General features: G+C 41.8%; 1 protein-coding gene across 1 annotated transcript in view; it reads left to right on the top strand.

Annotated features, from left to right (window-relative positions):
- The first annotated feature begins 11,053 nt into the window (after positions 1 to 11,053).
- The window catches only part of LOC126094467 (cytochrome P450 6j1-like), a 138,231-nt gene continuing 134,521 nt past the window's right edge, over positions 11,054 to 14,763 (top strand). Inside the window, exon 1 of the mRNA XM_049908855.1 lies at positions 11,054 to 11,126. The gene's annotated coding sequence lies outside the window, so the exon portion shown is untranslated. The remainder of the gene's footprint in view (positions 11,127 to 14,763) is intronic.

The following is a 14,763-nucleotide window of genomic DNA, read 5'->3' as shown; positions in this document are numbered from 1 at the left end:
GCCAAATCTGTTTCTGACGAGGACCACTTAAGGTTCGAGATTAATCACCTAAAGAACGTGTTCCGAAAGAACGGCTATAGTGCACGCGATATAAAGGCAGCGTTCTCCAAAAGAAGGAAACGTGATAATGCTGCAACCTCACAGGATGATACACCAATTGCGGTTCTTCCTTTTTGTGGCGCAATTTCCAGCAAAATAGGAAGAGTCCTGCGTAGACGTGGTATTAGACCGATTTTTCGTCCTCCTAAGAGAATTAAGGAGATGATGCGCCCTGTTAAGGACAATCTCGACCTCAGGGTCCCCGGTGTTTATAATATACCCTGTGAGTGTGGAAGCAATTATATAGGTCAGACTATTCGTACCGTTTCCGAACGCTGCGCAGAACACCAACGCCACATTAAAAATAGAGAGCTTGAGAAATCGGCAATTGCGGAGCACAGCCTCACGAACAAACACAAAATATTGTTCGATGAAACTAAAATTCTGTCCCATGCCTCCACGTACTGGGATTCGGTTATTAAGGAGGCTGTTGAAATCAGAATGAGCCAAAAGAACTTTAACCGCGATAGCGGATACCATCTGAGCTGTGCGTGGAAACGAGCGCTTGATGCAGAGAAGCAGCAGAGGCGTTCCTTCCAAGGTTTACGTTTAAACGGAAGCGGTGGCGCCACCGGCGCACACAGTGACACCGTCTGAGACAGCAGCACGTAATCGCCAACCAATCAGAAGCCGACCAATCAGAAGCCGTCTTCGGGCTATATAGAGGCTACCATAGCAGCAGTAGAGACAGTCAGCTCCTGACGATGACGATGGAGGTAATCGTCGAAAGCTCGAGATTTTATCTAGAACTGACGCGGCAAGAATACCGAGAATATTTTATATACAAAATATAGGTTACAATTACATTTACAACCATTAGGTAACTGGTAAATCAAATGTCATCTAACATAATTTAATATTTTTTGGCTCAAATTTAACACATACCCATAACGGAAATCTAGAAGCAGCGTCTTAGAAATATCTAAAGTAGCCATTCGTGCAACTATAGGGCCATCGAAAACATTGTTCATTTTACTTAATTAAATAGCAAGCAAGGTTTTATTAAATACGACAGTATACCTGAAATTCGGTCTTGCAATCAGAGCACCAGTCTCATATCTACCTTCGAAACTTCTTAGTAGTGTCACACCACACATTTTCGCACCTTCTGCGTAGCTTTGCAAAAAACACTGTTATTCAGAAGTTGGAAGGAGTTCTTTTCAAAATAGATTTTGCATTCAAACATTTCTCAACATCAAAATGGATATCTGATTTATTCAGGAAGCTTGTCAGAATGACAGTATCTGGCGAATTTACCTTATAATAAGATTTTTGTTGAAACACAACTTTAAATTTCCGTAGTGAATCACATTTGGAGATTAGCTTCGTTGGAATTCTTGGTTTGTTGATGCTAGATGGTGGTATAATTTCCGCAGAACGTAATGGTAAATCAGAGTGAAGCTCAAGTAAATTTCCTGGAGACTGAAGATCTACTTCTAGAATGTAACCCATGTCTAAATCATATGGAACGCCCAAAACCTTCCACAGACATCTATGCAAAATAAGAGACCGGTGGATTTTGCATAATAACGCAGCTGTAGAAACTGTTAACATCGAGGTATATAAAACGGCATCGTTATTTTCATTATAATCAGCCATGAACCCATTGTTTGCAGTTACATGTCTATGTAAACAATGAAGAATCACAACTCTGATGCCATGATTATCGAACTGTAATTGTTCTATGTACGTAATAAGTTGCAATTCTTTTAGTAGTTTTCAAAGAAGCATCTTACGCTGAGCCATGTGAAGTCACATAATGTGTTGGACACTATTCATCTGTTTCAAGACAGAGTGCGCGGAAATTTTCAAGCATTGGCTGAAAGCAAGACTTCGGTTTTCAAATTAAGTTGTCTTGCATTCAAACAAACTGAACAATTTGCACGCTGTTTGGTATTCCAATTGTTGTTTAATCGCTCAGCAAACTGGCCTTAAATATGGAGGACATTTTTCTGCTCAACACGTCCGAAAGTTGATAGAATTTATAAATAGAAATTCAGTGACGCAACAGTATCAACTGGAACAAATTTAGTGAGTGTTTTACGCTTTTCTATGCTTGGCGCGATCACAAAAACATAGTGCTGCATTTATTTTGTTGCTTTGTTGTGGCCAGATTTTTCCAATCGTTCACATAGGTTCATTATTATAAAATGAGCATCATAATTCGTTAGATTTTGGGACACAACAGTCATCATGATATCAGATGTACAATTTAAATCACATCTATCATGTGTAGCTCCACGAAATCTGCCTTTAAAATGACAATGATCTCCATGTTTCACTTCAGTTTTCTTGGTAGCATTCCTTGCAGACGTAACAAATTCCTGCTATTTGAAACGCTTCTTGCTCTTTGGGACAAATGATCATTTGATTGTATTGAAACAAATAATTTTAGTGCACCCAGCAATCGGAGACAGCTGTTTACTAAACCATTCAATACAGTCAGTATCAGGGTACATACAAAGATGAGAAGTAAAACGCTACCAAGAGCTAGCCTAAAATGATTATTATCTAACAGAACTTGTAAATTCCCCCGTTTCCAGCAGGCAGCATTAAGAGATTCACAAGTTTCTCACGATTATGATGTTTCGAGACAAATAATGGCATCACTTTAAACTATTTCTCTTCATGTTCTTAGGTCCCTACCGCACCTATTCACTAGTGATCAGAGTACTGACTATCGTACTCATTAACAAATAGATTTACATTGTTTTTCTCTATTATCTCCGCTTATTTCAGTTCGATAGGAAATGAAATGTTTGCAAAGTTGAATGCATGTGATTACGGATGATAACGAGATACACTGCTCACGTTATCATTTGCTGGAGGAGAAACACACTGTATTTGACCACATGAAGCAATAATCACTGTACTTCGAATCAACATTTATCACTGCTTTTTCGTCTGCAATCACTTTTGACAATTTTCTGTGGGTTCTCCCATAAAATGCTTTATTTATCTTCACATTAACGTCAAGTTCCATAATTTATTTTAATTCCCGATCATAGCGGTAAACTTGGAAAGTTTCCTGTCTTTTTAAAAGTCGTTCTGTACCATTTGCTGAATGTCATTCACTGATGTCATCAGGTAGTGATAGAGACGCATTCTTAGTATCTATATTCATTTCCCTGACCTAACCTTTCATCAAATATGTGGTACAAAGATTGAACTCTGCTCATTGCTCAGTGGAGCTTAACCTGTCGGTTAGATCAGCAGTGCAACACGTATTTTTGCTGTTACACACGTTCCAGCCACATTAACGTCGCCACATCTATGTTCGACATCAACGTGTAATAACCATTCACACAAGGGAGGTGGTAGCACTGGAAGTCGAGGGTATATAAAGTGTCTCGGGGGAAATAGAAAACAGTGCAGTCGTTGTTGTAATGCGGATACGAGGTGCTTTATGTGAAGTCCAAAAGGTCACGATCATTGATTTTTGGATCAAGGGTGGAAGAACTTTCGAAACACTTAAGTTTGTAAACTGCTCACATGCCGCTGTGGTTAGAAAAATGGCATTATTCAAAACCGGCACTGAGGAAACTGTGATTCACTAGCGCCATAGATGACAGGGGCGAATGATGGCTGCAGAGATATGTATGGGAAAATAAACGTTCAACCGTTGAGCAACAGACCGCACAGATGAACCAAGGGCTATCAACAGTGTCATCAACGACCGTTCAGCGAACAGTACAGTGTATGGGCCTCCGCAGCAGGCGACAAGTTCATGCACCCGTGCTGAAACCTGTTCATCGAATACCAACGCTGGAATTTGCATGCCATTACCACAACTCGACATGCACTGGGTGACGGCAGGTGGTCTTTCAGATGAGTCACTTTTTATGCTCCTTCAGACGCGTGGCCATTGGCATGTACAGCGTGAAACCTCTGAAAGCTCAGGGGTCCAGGCAGGAGGAGACAGCGATCTGGTCTATTGAATATTTTCATAGAATTCCCTCGGTGATATAGGCACTCTGGAAGACACAATGGATCAACATAAGTATCTATCCTTGGGGACCATGTCCGTTTCTAGGGAGAGTCTGTTTCTCAAAGCCAGCATGGCATCTACCAGCAGAGCTAAGCAACGTGCCACACAGGTCACGGTGTAAGTAAATGGTTCGAAGATTTTACTGTACCCCTCTGAGCACCTAATTCCTCAGATTCAAACCCAGTCGAGAATCTGCGGATTCACCTCAATCGGGCTGTTCGAACCACGGATCCTCAACCTCGAATCCTAGTGTAGCTGGCCATGGCACTGGGTTGGCATGGCTCCACATCCCTGTCAGTAACTTCCAGAACCTCATTCACTTCCTTCCTGCACGCCTCACAATAATCCACACTGCAAAAGATAGTTATTCAGGCTTTTGACAGGTGGTGACATTAACGTGGCTGAACAGTGTATAAAAATTTAGACATGAAAATAAAGTTGTGATACTGAATTTGAGGGTCCTTTGTGTCTTACATGAAGTGTGGTACAACGATTGAACATTGCTTTTTGCCAAGTGTGCAATAAGTTGCAAATTAGATCAGTAGTCCAGAATCAGATTTTTCGCTCTGCAGCGGAGTGAGTGCTGATATGAAACTTCCTGGCAGATTAGAACTGTGTGCCCGACCGAGACTCGAACTCGGGACCTTTGCCTATCGCGGGCAGTTGCTCTATCATCTGAGTCACCGAAGCACGACTCACGCTCGGTACTCACAGCTTTACTTCTGCTAGTACCTCGTCTCCTACCTTCCAAACTTTACGAGGTTCTCCAAGGTTCGCTCGAGAGCTTGTGTAAAGTTTGGAAGGTAAGAGACGAGGTACTGGCATAAGTAAAGCTGTGAGTACCGGGCGTGAGTCGTGCTTCGGTAGCTCAGATGGTAGAGCACTTGCCCGCGAAAGGCAAAGGTCCCGAGTGCGAGTCTCGGTCGGGCACACAGTTTTAATCTGCCAGGAAGTTTTAGATCTGTAGTGTCACGCGTATTTTTTGCTGTTATTGACCGATTTATATGTGAAAATCTTTAATTATAGGGGACATTGTGTTTTGTACCATGTCTGACACTAATATCTAACTTTGATTTTATCCATACTGGATGAGAGGTCGTGGCTGTGAATGTCAATGTTAAAGAATATATCGGCTCAACCACTTGTTTATAGTGTAAAACACTATGATTGACGCGTTTCGGTAGTCAAGCTTCCATCATCAGAATAATAAAAAGTAAAAGAACCTGTTGACTTCCGAAACGCGTCAGTATCAGAGTTTTACACTATAAACAAGTGGTTGAGCCGATATATTTTTTAACATTAATATCGATCTTTGTTCGCTGCCAGCACCTTAACCCGAAAATTAGAACGGCAGTGCCAGTAAACAAAGCACTCGTTCCTTTACTATTACAGAACAGTTTAGATGGGGTAATATTTAATTTTGGGTGGGTCCGTGGTACATGTGGTGTCACCGCCCGACACCACACTTGCTAGGTGGTAGCCTTTAAATCGGCCGCGGTCCGTTAGTATACGTCGGACCCGCGTGTCACTACTGTCAGTGATTGCAGACCGAGCGCCGCCACACGGCATGTCTAGAGAGACTTCCTAGCACTCGCCCCAGTTGTACAGCCGACTTTGCTGGAGATGGTTCACTGACAAATTACGCTCTCATTTGCCGAGACGATAGTTAGCATAGCCTTCAGCTACGTCATTTGCTACGACCCAGCAAGGCGCCATTATCATTTGCTATTTATCTTGTGATACATGTACCGTCAGACCGATGTTCACCAATTATGGATTAAAGTTAAGTATTCCCGAAGCTACGTACTTTTCTTCCTACTATAAACTCCTATAACTGTTCCAGACCTCACGCCAGCCTGCGTGAGCTTTAACGCGTGCTTTTCGGCTACCCATCATAGTGGCTTGGCTGTCTTGCCAAGTCACAACAGTACAAATGTCGAACGCTGCTCATTGGCCAGTGCAGCTTAGCCTGCAAGTTAGATTAGTAGTGCCTATAAGTGAGCCATACGTAGTTTTTACTGTGGCAGAACAATTACGTTACTTAACAATAGTGCCACATGTATTTTCAACGGTTATGGAATAAATAGAATCAATTTTAAGCGCTGTCTTAATCTGCTAAAAAGGTCGAATTTTTAGTAACAATGAGACATCATAGTTCCGCCTGTGTGGAACCTTGCCCATTATCATCTTTCACATAAGTAAAGTGAAGAGATACATGAAGCAATCGTATCGTAATTGGTGATGTTCAAAGTTTTAATTCTGTATCGCAGTTTAGGTGGTACACCTCATTAAAGACGTTTCAAAACAAATTATCGTTGGAAAAGGTTGCTGTACTAAAGTGTTGGAAAACGTAACGTCAAGAGATAAACATACTTTATTAATTGTTGGTTTTTGAGGTGCAGTCTGTAAACAGCCTTGACACAATAGCTTCGAGCTTTAAATATCTTAACCTTCCTCGAAAGTTAATTTTTTTACACCAGCGTAACATAAACACTGGTAGACCCAAGATCAAAAATAACAAAGAAAACTATATTAGTTAGTCAATAAAGTTAGTTACATTATCTAATTTAGGACATTATGCATTACCTTCTTATCCCTAAAATGGTTCTTGGTCAGATGATGGAAGTTCGTTTTTATACCGCCAGTAATATAGCGTCATTTAGTTGTAAAAGGCAACTTTCACTGCCTTGTCTGATTAGCACGTTACTTTCGCCGAATATGTTTCCTGCAACTATAAAACAATTTAGACCTGTAATTATTTAACTTGGGGGTCCATCGTGCCTCGCGCCAAGTGTGGTACCAAGACCTAACTTTGCACATTGCCAAGTGGGAGGTACAGAGGACAATATGGGGTACGCGCTGATAGGCTGTTTTATTTTAATGACTCGTAAAACACTAGACTGTGATTACCTATTTCGTTTTAATAGCTGGGAATATACTGGGGTGTGATTGGCTGGTTTCGTTCAAGTGGCTAGTGAAGTCCTGTGATTGAGAGATGAGAAAAGTTCTGTGATTGAGAGATCTAAGTGTTTGTGTGATTGTGTGTTATATATGTGTGTGTGTGTGTGTGTGTGTGTGTGTGTGTGTGTGTGTGTGTGTGTGTGAGGGTGGGTGAGTGGGTGGGAGGGTGGGTGCGGGTGTGTAAGTTGTTTCAGGTTTCTGCAATGTCAGCGAAGCTTCAGATAAATCGAGATTTGATGAAGCTGTGCGTGCGTGGTGTGTGTTTGTGTGTGTGTGTGTGTGTGTGTGTGTGTGTGTGTGTCTGGTTTCTACGAAGTCAGACAAGCCGAGACTGGATGATAAAGCTTCGGTTCTGCTGACAAAGCATCACGCCTCCACCTGCCACAGTTAGCTTTCAGAAACGCAATCAATCATGTGCTGTTACTGGAATACTTAGAGACTGGCTGTTTAATTTACACAACCCACGTCGATCAGGTACTTTTCTACATGGACACGATTTTGCCTCTGAGGCTGCACAATGATTGACTTTTTCATTTATGCAATTCAGGTCGGGCGGATACTATTGAACATGATGCTAATAGTCTGCAGCTCGTGGTCTAGTGGTTAGCAGTGCTGCCTCTAGATTGCAGGTTCCCGAGTTCAGTTACTGGATTGGGTGTTCGTATTATACTAATTATTTCAACACCTCTTCATTCATGTACAAGTTGCAAAAGTGGCGTAAACTCAAAAGACTTCCAAAGGGTACTCGAACAACCCCAAATGGGGTCTCCTAGCCAATAAAGCCATATGATCATTTCATTTTCATGATGTTAACGCAACAAGATGGAGGCTCTGTGGCTTACATACTGATTGGATACTTCATTCTTTGAGCAGTTCAAGTTGCTGAGATACTTGTCAGCATGGTGCCAACAGAAAAAGATAGCGGCACTAGGATTACATACTGACTTGTTGTTTCAGTGGCCGATAAGATACTAGACACTAATTGACAGTTTTGTTTTAATTACTGGTAAAATATGGGGCTGTGATTGGAGGAGAGGGAAGGGGTGGGAAGGAGGGTGAGAGGGCTGTGTTTATGAAGGGATGATGATTTAAGAAAGGCGCATGGCTTAGCAATGCGGTGTAGCTCTACTCAAGTGGTATTTCTGTGGATTTTTTCCCGGAAAATCCATTTCATTCGTAGTTGTATTTCTGGATTCATGGAAAAATGATTAAGTAAAACTCATTGGCCATGATGATAACATTGAAAACCTCAGCAAGAAATGAAATACCTGCACCATGATATAACTGAAACAAAAAAATAATTTAAAATATTTCAACTTTGGTATATCGATATTGGATGAAGATCCTACATCCAGCATAGGTGTAAACGTTAACAGTAATAATAATAGTAATATACGTGCTGCTAAGAAACAAAACATTGTCAGGAGGGCTCATGTAACACACGTTGTGGGTGCGATACCGTGATTTTCTGATTATCTCGTGTAGGAAAACATGTTCTGACAATCGACACCATGACATTTGCTCTGCGACAATGTGAAATTCATCTCATGGTCGTCATAAAACTGTTTTGTGGCATCATTCGTAATAGATGATGTGACATACAATATTTAAGTTTGTAATATCATCGCAAGAATGCATAGCCACATTCCTACTGACAGTTCATCCTGTCATCCCACGTTGCTGTTGTCAAGACATCCTACTTGCCTGATGCCAAACCTGTACCGCAAAATAATGTATCAAGATCTGACAACGATGCCAGAAGGCACTCTGCTGCAGGTTTTTGGGATGCTTATCCAGCAGCTACGGGACGAAGATTAAGAGGTCCATCCCAACGAAATTCAATTGGGTTAATTCCTCGTATCAATTTTTAAAAAACAATGTGTTGTCAACTTATTTATAAAAAAGGAAGACACCATACTGATTAAAGTATTGAAACAAAACTATTAACAAGGCTTAGACCGTGTACTTGAAACAAATGTGTACGAATGCAGAAAGAGAACTGAATTTGGACTTTAAAATAAGAATCATAACATGCAATTATGTATATGTTTGTGCACTGTGTTCGTTCTCTTATGTATTGCTTCTGAAAAAAATTATTTTAAACGAACAATGTATCGGAAAGATATATTCTTGTAAGAGTGCGTGTGCTGACATGTACAGACAAACATTTATGTTCGTCTCTGATGAACTTCGTAGCAAAACTACGTGGTAAGGATGAAAAACTGAGACTCTCCACATATTAGCAGCATTATGTTTTCAAAGTAGACACTTTTTCCTTATGTCTGCCTCTTCGTTGTAAGAATTAATATGTTCTCCTCTTGTCTTTGTCAAATAACTGCTTAGAATCGCAAGTGATTTAGTCAAATGACTGAATGTCAGAAGCAATAGTCAAAGAACTTTAAAATTTAAATACCAGACTTTTTAAAATGCAGAAATGGAGTCAATGTCATTTTTGCGTAACAAGTTGAAAGAGCTTAGCTTTTTATACTTTACATTTAATATCTCTGCCTTGCTAATGCAAAATAGTGTTTCCAAGTCAGAGGCTACACGATACATGATCATTTAAATTTTATATGGAAGAAAGAAGGTAAATAAAGTATCAAAAAATTAAGAAAACGTAAAGTAAATACACATTATTGAGGAAATACAGAAGAGACTGGCAGTATTCAAACATATGACAGGAACGATTTTTCGAAGCAAAAAAATATAGTAAACATGGTTTTTAAACTGCATACCTTAAGAGCTATGAGCACTATTTCATCTTAGATACTGTGATACATATCTGTTCTAGTGCAAGCTCTTTCCTTTCCAAGTTTTGGAAGCAGATAATGTGGACCACAACAAGAAAAAAATTGTCTAGTAAAAATAGGCTCTAAAACCAGTACCTTAAGAGCTATGGGCACTTGTTCAGCAGAAAAGATGTATTTCACTGTACCGAAGATGAACAAGTGCTAATAGCTCTTACGGTATTCAGTTTACAGCCAATGTTTACTAGGCAATTTTTTTCTTATTTTGGTTCGAACTATCACCTCTCAAAATATGGAAAGCAAAGAACTTAAAGTAGAAGAGCTTTGCTTCACAGCATTGAAAATGAAGAAGGTATGCGCTTTAGAGTCATATTTCCTGGACTTTTTTCCTCTGAACGATTGCTCCTAAATACTGACCATGGCTACTGAGATACTGTGGTGTCACCGCCAGACACCACACTTGCTAGGCGGTAGCTTTTAAATCGGCCGCGGTCCGCTAGTATACGACGGACCCGCGTGTCGCCACTGTCAGTGATGGCAGACCGAGCGCCGCCACACGGCAGGTCTAGTGAGACGTACTAGCACTCGCCCCAGTTGTACAGCCGACTTAGCCAGAGATGGATCACTGACAACTACGCTCTCATTTGCCGAGACGATAGTTAGCATAGCCTTCAGCTACGTCATTTGCTACGACCTAGCAAGGCGCCATTACCAGTTTATATTGAGATATTAAAGCCTGTACCGTCAGACCGATGTTCTCCAATTGTGGATTAAAGTTAAGTATTATATCAACTACGTACTTTATTTGCTACTATTAATTCCCTTAACTGTTCCAGACCTCACGCCAGTCAGCGTGTAACTAAACGCGTGCATTTCGGCCTACCCTAACAACACAGTGTTGGCTCTTCTGCCAACACTTCAGATACTATAGTGGCAAAGACTAGCTAACCGGCAACACACTTTGCCTCGTTTGAGAAATATTTGTTAAGTTAACGATCTGTGGTAACGTCGCACTTCACATGACATCCCTGTACGCATTTGGAGGAACTGACCGTCGCTGCGATACCATAATTCGTCTCACAGTAGTCGTGATGAAAACTACATTGCATAGATAAGTAAATCTGCAATCATCTCCATTGCCAGTGTAGGAACGCTGAGCGGTGACGCCTACAACAGAGATGGTGATGGAGGAATTGCGACACGAGGGCGAGTGGTCTCGATTGGGCCTAACTGCTCTATTAGGCGGGCCAGTGGGGTCAGTCGCTGCTAGGCAACGACGCGCAGCGCGTCGCTTCGCACAGTCGGCTCCACTGCTTTGGCCCCGCATAAGGGTACGTATAGTTTGTGCTGCCGCACGTTCCGATTTTCGCGGAATATCCCGATTTCGAGGTGTATCGCGAACCGCACCACGAAAGCCTTCCGAGGGACGCCATACGTTCCAACTTCTAGGAACTGCTAACAATAGGAAATGGAATGCGTATTCACTTAAAAAATAGTCAAGTACATTAAAGTTCCAAAATGAGTTTCTGAGCCCATCGAACAAGAAATCATTTGCCAGGGGGTCGTCGTCAACCGGTGAGCTGAAGGGATGCCTCAATGCACGCCCGAAATTATTTCTACAACGCGTGGCTTCCGTTTCTGTTTTATTACAGCCACGCCGCTGTTTTCTGAACAGTGTGTAAGTCTCCGCCCCTCTCTCGGCCAATGAGTGGTCGCGACTGCTCTTACAACTACTGCTTTCATTCCACGGCGGTGAGCGCCTCGGCCGGCCGCGGTGGTCTAGCGGTTCTGGCGCTGCAGTCCGGAACCGCGGGCCTGCTACGGTCGCAGGTTCGAATCCTGCCTCGGGCATGGGTGTGTGTGATGTCCTTAGGTTAGTTAGGTTTAAGTAGTTCTAAGTTCTAGGGGACTTATGACCTAAGATGTTGAGTCCCGTAGTGCTCAGAGCCATTTTTTGAGCGCCTCTCGTTGGCGCCCCGTTGTTAGTTTCGCGCTTTCGCTTTTAGTGAGAAGTGGAATGGGGGAGGCACTTGGCTTTAAATGAGTAAAACACCAACACCCAGTCCGCCGGCGGAGGAAATCCCCGACCCGGGCGGGAATTGATCACGGAAACCCGTATCGAGAGGCAGCAACGCTAACCACTTTTTTTATCTCTTTTTTTATATTGCACGTTGAATTTATTCGGAGCGGACGTCTGACAACACCCGTTCAGGTTCTTCGTTCATCCGTTCACTCAGCTTTTATTACAGAGAGTGGCTAACTCTTTGACCGAACACGCTGAGCTACCATGCCGGAGTCACAAAGCCACAAGATGAGGACGTTCAGTTCATTCGGTCGGTGGAAATACGACTGGTAGGTAATTTATCGAATATGTATCTATTTCGAAACGTGATAAATGCAAACACTTTCATCACAGCTCGTTTTGTACACTAATTAATTATAGCAGAAAGTCTACACATCAGTCAATCTTATTAGTATTCTCATAAATTCAAAGCATACGATTCCTTATTACGCGTATTTTACTTCGTATTTTATCCATTTCTTTTTGCATTAAGGCTTTTTTGTAGGCAATCTAATTAATAATAAATGTCAGGAAGACAAACTAATAATCCAATTTCATTTTTTTCCAATTTTTTTTCTGCTAGTTCAAGTTCATACTTTCTATTAAGAGAACAGTACCCTCGAGCATGGTACATTTGTACCAGTGTATGATGAACAGAACAGTATCTTTCAGTATACTTGTACCAGTGCAGCAGTTTATTCAATAATACAGGATGATTCAAAAAGAATACCACAACTTTAAAAATGCGTATTTAATGAAAGAAACATAATATAACCTTCTGTTACACATCATTACAAAGAGTATTTAAAAAGGTTTTTTTTCACTCAAAAACAAGTTCAGAGATGTTCAATATGGCCCCCTCCAGACACTCGAGCAATATCAACCCGATACTCCAACTCGTTCCATACTCTCTGTAGCATATCAGGCGTAACAGTTTGGATAGCTGCTGTTATTTCTCGTTTCAAATCATCAATGGTGGCTGGGAGAGGTGGCCGAAACACCATATCCTTAACATACCCCCATAAGAAAAAATCGCAGGGGGTAAGATCAGGGCTTCTTGGAGGCCAGTGATGAAGTGCTCTGTCACGGGCTGCCTGGCGGCCGATCCATCGCCTCGGGTAGTTGACGTTCAGGTTTCATAACTAACCTTTTTCGTACGACTCTCCATACAGTTGATTGTGGAATTTGCAGCTCTCTGCTAGCTCTGCGAGTCGATTTTCCTGGGCTGCGAACAAATGCTTGCTGGATGCGTGCTACATTTTCATCACCCGTTCTCGGCCGTCCAGAACTTTTCCCTTTGCACAAACACCCATTCTCTGTAAACTGTTTATACCAACGTTTAATACACCACCTATCAGGAGGTTTAACACCATACTTCGTTCGAAATGCACGCTGAACAACTGTCGTCGATTCACTTCTGCCGTACTCAATAACACAAAAAGCTTTCTGTTGAGCGGTCGCCATCTTAGCATCAACTGACGCTGACGCCTAGTCAACAGCGCCTCAAGCGAACAAATGTACAACTAAATGAAACTTTATAGCTCCCTTCATTCGCCTTTTGTCGTTGCAGAGTTTTAAATTCCTAAAGTTGTGGTATTCTTTTTGAATCACCCTGTATACTATTAGCAAATCAGTAAGCCCCGATTCTTTACTGACTCGATCTCTCTTCTACAAAAAAACATACTTCTGACTTTTTACAAATGAGTTACCGTATTAAATATTTGACATTAAGTGACAAATAGTTAAGAAAACGTTTGAAATTACGTTTCAAGTTCGTTGGCAATTGCTAAGTGCTCTCGTTATCAAACACTAAATCAGTATAGTATGGGAAATTTGAGCTCCGTTTTAAGAAAACCCTAGTTTTTCAAGCTTCTCAATATCTCTTGAATTATATGTGGTACAATCATATAATTTTGCGGGTACTTTCGATTATATATGTGGATACTGTCTGCCAAATTTGTTGCGAATGCTGTAAGCAGGAGTAGTAGCGGAAGTAGTAGTAGTAGTAGTAGTAGTACACTACTGGCCATTAAAATTGCTACACAAGAAGAAATCCAGATGATAAACGGGTATTCATTGGACAAATATATTATACTAGAACTGACATGTGATTACATTTTCACTCAATTTGGGTGCATAGATCCTGAGAAATCAGTACCAAGAACAACAACCTCTGGGCCGGACGGGGTGGCCGAGCGGTTCTAGGCGCTACAGTCTAGAACCGCGCGACCGCTACGGTCGCAGGTTCGAATCCTGCCTCGGGCATGAATGTGTGTGATGTCCTTAGGTTAGTTAGGTTTAAGTAGTTCTAAGTTCTAGGGGCCCGATGACCTCAGAAGTTAAATCCCATAGTGCTCAGTGACATTTTAACCATTTTTGAACAACCTCTGGCCGTAATAACGGCCATCATTGAGTCAAACAGAGCTTGGATGGTGTGTACAGGTACAGCTGCCCATGCATCTTCAAGACAATACCACAGTTCATCAAGAGTAGTGACTGGCGTATTGTGACGAGCCAGTTGTTCGGCCACCATTGACCAGACGTCTTCTATCGGTGAGAGATCTGGAGAATGTGCTGTCCAGGGCAGCAGTCGAACATTTTCTGTATCCAGAAAGGCCCGTACAGGACCTGTAACATGCGGTCATGCATTATCCTGCTGAAATGAAATGTAGGGTTTCGCAGGGGTCAAATGAAGGGTAGAGCCACGGGTCGTAACACATCTGAAATGTAACGTCCACTGTACAAAGTGCTGTCAATGCGAACAAGAGGTGAACGAGACGAGTAACCAATGGCACCACATACCATCACGCCGGGTGATACGCCAGTATGGCGATGAAGAATACACGCTTCCAATGTGTGTTCTCCGCGATGCCACCAAACACGGATGCAACCATCATGATGCTGTA

The sequence above is a fragment of the Schistocerca cancellata genome, chromosome 8, assembly GCF_023864275.1.
Source record: "Schistocerca cancellata isolate TAMUIC-IGC-003103 chromosome 8, iqSchCanc2.1, whole genome shotgun sequence".
In the NCBI taxonomy this organism is placed as follows: domain Eukaryota; kingdom Metazoa; phylum Arthropoda; class Insecta; order Orthoptera; family Acrididae; genus Schistocerca; species Schistocerca cancellata.
Note: the sequence above shows the minus strand (reverse complement) of the source record. Positions and strands in the feature narration are given on the sequence as shown.